Source organism: Hemiscyllium ocellatum, unplaced genomic scaffold (assembly GCF_020745735.1).
Source record: "Hemiscyllium ocellatum isolate sHemOce1 unplaced genomic scaffold, sHemOce1.pat.X.cur. scaffold_438_pat_ctg1, whole genome shotgun sequence".
Taxonomy (NCBI): domain Eukaryota; kingdom Metazoa; phylum Chordata; class Chondrichthyes; order Orectolobiformes; family Hemiscylliidae; genus Hemiscyllium; species Hemiscyllium ocellatum.
The window spans coordinates 358,903-365,495 of NW_026869056.1; positions in this window are offsets into that span (position 1 = coordinate 358,903).

Sequence of the window (6,593 nt, forward strand, 5' to 3'; positions counted from 1 at the left end):
ATCGGTTACTCAAAGAGCCTTCTCTGCTCTTCGATAAACATCCCCCAACCTAGCTCGTCTACCTTCACAATGGAAATGGTCCAGCCCTTGCCATTCCTGTCATCTCCTCTGAATATCTCATCCTGCAATCAGAAGCTTCCAGCAATCTGGCGATTGCAACGGACAAGCAAAGTTCCCTGAAGTAAAGCCAAAAGGTCTGAACAAAATCAACGGCTAGTGTCCATATCTCATGAAAAGGAAAGTTAACATTTCGAGTCCAATGATCTGTCTTCGGAATTGATGGGATGGACGGGTGGGTGGAGAATGTGGAAGAGGGCGGACGGGTTCTAAAATGATTGAACTCGATGTTGGGTCCTAACGTTTGCATGGTCTGTCTGTATAAAATGAGTTGAAGGTATTCCAGCTTGAGTTATTCCTTGAAGGAGCACTGCAGCAAACCAGAGACTGGAATAGTGGCCTGGGAACACAGTGTCTCGATTAGAGTGTGGCTGGAATTGTACAGTAGTTCAGGCAGCATCCGAGGAGCAGCAAAATCGACGTTTCGGGCAACAGCCCCTCATCAGGAATACAGGCAAAGAACCTGAAGGGTGGGAAAACAGTGTAATGTTGAAGTTACAGGAGACTGGAAGATCGGGATAGTTTTTGTTGATTCTGGACAGAACGCAAGTGATCTCAGTTTTGTCACCGACTCTGTTTTCCTCTCTCCATTTCAGAAATATCACATTCTGAGCAGGAAATGCAGTTGCTTCTATTGAACGAAGTGCAGACAAATCTCTGGAAGATGTGACTGGAAGCTTCCACATGTGATGAGAGACATGAGAAACTAGCAGGAAATGTAGCTTACAACATAGAACGTTACAATGCAGTGCAGGCACTTCGGCTCTCGCTGTTGCAGCGACCTGTAAAAATAATGTGCTGTCCATTGTAATGGGAAATTAGCATTTATTTCGAAACCAATAAAAGCACAGGGAAACAAAGAAGTAAGAACCTGACTTTGCAGAGGCAAGTATTGCAGACTGAAAGAAAAAAATGTAAAGTTAAACCGAACTAATGGCAGACTTACAGAGCCAGTAAACGACCATATCACCAGACAAGGAATGGGGAAAAAACAACTCTGTATCTGGAAAGGAACTCGAATATTTCAGGTCCCTGACATTGAGGTGTTGATAAGAAGAAGCGAATTCTATTATCAAGGGAAATTGTATTATATGTGGAAGGTGCACCAGTTACCATTTTGGTAGATACAGGGGCAACATATTCAGTACTTAAATCTCGGCCGTTGAGAGAGTCGACGCAATGGATGCATCAGGATTCATGACACGGGAGAGATGAACAGCACCCCTATGGTGTGAAACCAGTAATGGTGAAACATTCCAATTCTCATTTCATTTCTCGGAATTCTGTTCTTTAAATCTGACAGCTGGCGATCTCATAGTGAGTCTGTGGTCGGATTTGTGCAGTACCCCGACAGGCTTGCAGGTAATACAAAAAGAAGATTTACCAGTGCAGGCTGTAAAATCCGACTCACGACTCCTGATGCATGGCTATGAGTGATGATTACCCAGAGAGCCATAAGTTCAGTGAGCGATTCGCTCGCCCAGGTTGCAAGTAACCATATTAATCCCATTAACCCCGATTTTCTTGCTGGAGATATGAGGCACTGCTCAGCACGCATAAACCGTCATGGCCCTTACAAATCATATGAGAAGGATTTTTTTAGGAGAATGTTTTAACCAGGTCAGTTATTATTGTGCAAATTTTATTAGAACGATCACAGATGTGCGGTCAGTGTAAACTTATCCAAAATATCTGTCGGGCAAATAGAACCCATTTTTTAGATGTGGAACGCTCCTATCCTCAAGTACCATTGGCGAACACATCCAGTGACATGTGGCAGGATTTCGGACCATGGGTACTACTGGCACAAAAAAAAAACAAAAGCTTGTGCCTTCAGGGACGATGTGCATATCTGCTTCAGTCCAGATATAAGGACATATATGGAGAAACTAAATTGGCTAACTCAGGCAGATCGGGCAGTCCCGGTAACCCCCGCCAAGAGGGTAGCCTAGTGTTGAGCTACGGTAGATGTTTCGGATCCAAGATTAAGTAGGGTCCCTACTGAGTGCAGGGCAAAAGACAAACGTGATGTGGGTTCATACGAAGCCTTGAATCCAAAAGAATAATCCCGAAGTCTCAGTATCGATCTTGCAGAACAAAAGACTCGTTAAAACCCGAGGCTGGAAAAGGAATTACTCCAGTCGTTGACTCCGTCCTGAAGGATGAAGTGATAATTCCCTGTGGATAATCACCGGTGAGTGCCCCCATTCTTCCAGTCAAAAAGGCAAGTATTCCATTTAAATGGAGGTTTATTTTTAGATTAGATTTACAGTCTACAAACAGGCCCTTCGGCCCAACAAGGCCACACCGATTCGCCGAAGTGCACCCCACCCATACCAGTACACTAGGGGGCAATTTAGCATGGCCAATTCACCTGACCCGCACATCTTTAGCATGCAGGAGGAAACCGGAGCCCCCAGAGGTAACCCACGCAGACATGGGGAGAACATGCAAACTCCACGCACTCAGTTGCCTGAGTCGGGAATTGAACCCGGCTCTTAGGCGCTGTGAGGCAGCAGTGCTAACCACTGTGCCACCGTGCAGCCAGCAGGTAGTCAATTATGCTGTTGTTCCGCCCGCCCCAAATGTTCCTAATCCTTGTGCAATATTACCCAAATACAACCGGATAGTAAATGGTTCTCTGCTGTGGATTTAGCAAAAGCCGTCTTTATTGTAGCGTTACAACCAGACAGTCAATTCTGGTTCACCTTTCCATTCAAATGCACATCGTATACATTCAGGTGAATGGTCTCTTTGCAGTATGAACTCGCTTGAATTTCAGCAGATTTCCAGAATCAATTAATTATTTCAAATCACAGCGGACGAATGGTCTCTCCTCTGTGTGAACTCACTGGTGCCTCAGCAGGCAGAATGACTGAAAGAATCCTTTCCCATTCTTAGAACAGGCGAATGACCTCTCTCCACTGAGTTCGCAGATGTAAAGTGAGATCAAATGACGTCCTGAACCCATTCCCTATGAGAGAGTACTTGAATGGTTTCTTGTCAGAGTAAATACGTTGAATGTACAGCAGTTCGTGACACCTTTTAATGCCCTTTTCATACTCTAGGCCATTAAATGGTTTCTTGTCAGTGTGAACCCACTGACGAGTCAGCAAGTTAGAGAACTGAGCAACTCCCTTTCCACACTGAGAACAGTTGAATTGTTTTCCCCTAGTGTGGTTGCCCTGATGAATCTTCAGGGCAGACAAGTAATTGAATCGTCATCAAATTTCCGCAGTTTCTCTCCAGCGTCCCTCCAATTATGCCTCGATATTTCAGGTAGTGAATACTTGCACTCCACTGTGAATTTACCTTTCTGCTTTCATTTTCAAAGGCTGGAAAGTTTCAGGCTACATGGAACAAAGCAACACCTTCAAATTCCGATGTAATGCTTCGTTTCAGTTTCCCAACAGCAAATCCTCATCTTTGATACCACTCAAATAAATCCAGAAATATCTCAGTAAGAGAGGATCCTCAGAACACCACAGCATGTGATTTTCATTCTCCATGGATGTGGTTATTCCAGAACAGGTCAGCATTTATTGTTCATTCCTGATTTGACTGGATAAGGTGATGATGAGCTTCCATCTTGAACCACAGTTTTTGTGTGCTGACGGCAGATCCAAATTATAGGTAAGTGGAATCCACAGTTTTGACCCAGTGATTCTGGAGTAATGGCAATATATTTCCAGATCAGGATGGTAAGTGGCCTTTCCTATCTGTTGAGTGCCCTTTTCCTTTTAGATGGATGCAGTTGTGAGTTTGTAATGTACTTTTGATGGAGCCTTGGTGAATATCTGCAGTACATCTAGTGGATTGTGCAGACTGCATGTCGGAGCGTTTGGTTATGGTGGGAATTGATGTTTGTCGATGTTTTATTAGTTATGTGTTGCTGCTCAATTCAGCTGCTCTGTTCTGAACGGTTTTGAGCTTTTCAATATTGTTACAGCTGCAGTAAGGAATCCTCAAGAAGGTTGGGATTTAAATATTTCTTGCTACTCAGATGCTGACTAATCTGTTGTGCTTCTCCTGTACATTGTTTCTTTCACACTGAAATCATCCAGGCGAAAAGGAACTATCCCATCATGCTTCATTCTGTATTGTAAAGTAGTAAACAGTTGGTAGGGAAAGAAGAAAAGAAAGAGAAGAACATTTGGTCAATGAGGTGAACAACGATCTCGCTCTGAGAGTGAACAGCGGTTAACGGAGACTGCCAGTGACAAATCATCGGTGGCGTGTAATCGCAGGCTATGTGTTATTCAGGCTTTAGGAGTCAAGACAATCTCTGACTATGACCTGCTCCTGTGGCCGCAATGATATACGGCTGCTAAAGTTAGCTTCTCAAAGACATTGCGACTTTCACTGCACCAAAATAGGACTTTGGACCCATCTTCCAAATGTCCATCATGAAGCAACGATCCATTCTCATCCCATTATTTTTCAGAAATTGGTCTGGAGCTTTACGCACTCTAGTACTCCAAGTGATCAGCGAAATATTTTTCTAATTCCACCACCTCCAGCGAAATGCTATTACCAAACATACATCCCCCTCCCCGCCCTTTGTCCGCCTCCCCCGCGGAACATTCCCTCCAGGGCATTGTGGTGCACTGCTCCTTCTCTCTCAACACCTCCCCCAAAGTCCATGGAAGCTTTCCCTAAAATTGCGGAATATGTGACACATACATTCATAGAACATGAGAACGAGGAGCAAGGCTTTGCCGCACAGGCCTTAAAGAATACTTCGCCATTCATTCAGCTCATGCCTGATCTTTCCATGGACACGCATCCACTTAACCAAACTCTGAAGGTAATCTTTACTTCCTTTATTGTTCAAAACAAAAGCAGCCCGAGCTAAAAAAAAATTGATTGATGTCGCAACAACTACATCGTTGGGCAAGCTCTCCATCGAGGAACAACCCTCTGGTTGAAGAAATTCCTTCTCAATTCAGTCCTATATCTCGTTCTAATCCAAAGGCTGTGCCCTCTTGCACTAGTTTCATCTGCAAATGGAAGCATGCTCTCGTTTTCTATCTCACACATGACCTTCATAATCTTATACGTTTCCATAAGATCCGGCCTCATTCTTCTAAATTTTCGGAATAAGCCTATTCCACATACCCTCCTGTCATCAGCGAACACCTACAAATCCGGAATTCCATCTGTCAGAATATTGCCCCTGAACAGCACGTTGTTGAGGCCATTTTTAAAATCTAAGTACTTCAATTCACTGCGTCCCGCTGTACACCATGATCGTAATGCCATCATAGAATTCGAAAAGATTTTGCAGGAATGACCTGCTCTTCATTAACCCAGGCTGCATCTGTCAAATTTCTACGGAGAAGCCCCGCTATTTTTTCCTCGATAAAAGACTCAAGAAATTTATGCACTACACTTGTTAAATAAACTGGTCTATTATGTTGGAGAATGGGTCTGGGTGGGTTGCACTTTAGCGGTCGGTGTGGACTTGTTGGGACGAATGGCCTGCTACGATACTCGAAGTAATCTGATCTAATTCCTCATATTTTGTCTGCCACACTTTTTAAACAGTAACGCCATATTTGTGTTTTCCAATCTGCTGGGACTGCCCAGAGATCAACGAATTTTGGAAAATTACCGCAAGCACATACCATTGCCTTTAGTACCCTGCGATGCATTCTATCAAGTCCTGGAGACGTAACCATCCTTTGCAATATTAGCTTCAACAATCCAACGCTAGTTCTTTTGTTATAATGTCTGTTCCCAGGTCGTCACCAAACGTCATCTCTTTGTCAATTATTGGCATGTTATTAATATCCTCCACTGTGAAGACCGACGCAAATGCCTGATCAATGTCACTGCTATTTCCACACATCCCATAAGGAAATGCCCCTTCTTATCCACGAGAGGGTCAACGTTTACTTTTGCCTCTTTTTTCATTTTGTATTTTACTAGAAACTTCTGCTATCAATCTTTATATTCTGTGATATTTTTAATGCCATGTTCTTTCTCACACTTTTCTGCATTAAATTCCATTTGCCAACTCTCAGCCCAGCTCTACTGCATACCTGTGTCACTGTGTTATCTACAATATCTTTCAGCACTGTGTACAACTTTCCCGAACTTAGTGTCGTCCGCAAATGTACTAACCCATCCTTCTCCGCCCCCATCCAGCTCGTTTACAAAAAAATGACAAAAAGCAGTGAACCCAAAACAGATCGTTGCAGTACACCACAAGCAACAGAATTCCAGGATGACGTTTTCCCATCAAGTAACACCCTCTGTCTTCTTTCAGCTGGCTAATTTCTGATACAAAGAACGACATCCCCCTCATTCCCATGCCTCAGTATTTTGTGAGTCATCTGCCGTGGCGAGATTTATCAAACTGCTAACTGAAACCCAAACGTGCATTACATGAACGGCTTTATCCTCATACATCTGTTTAGTCATCTGGCAAGTTTTGACAAGAGTTATAGCTCAGTTTTAGCTTCCCAGATGAA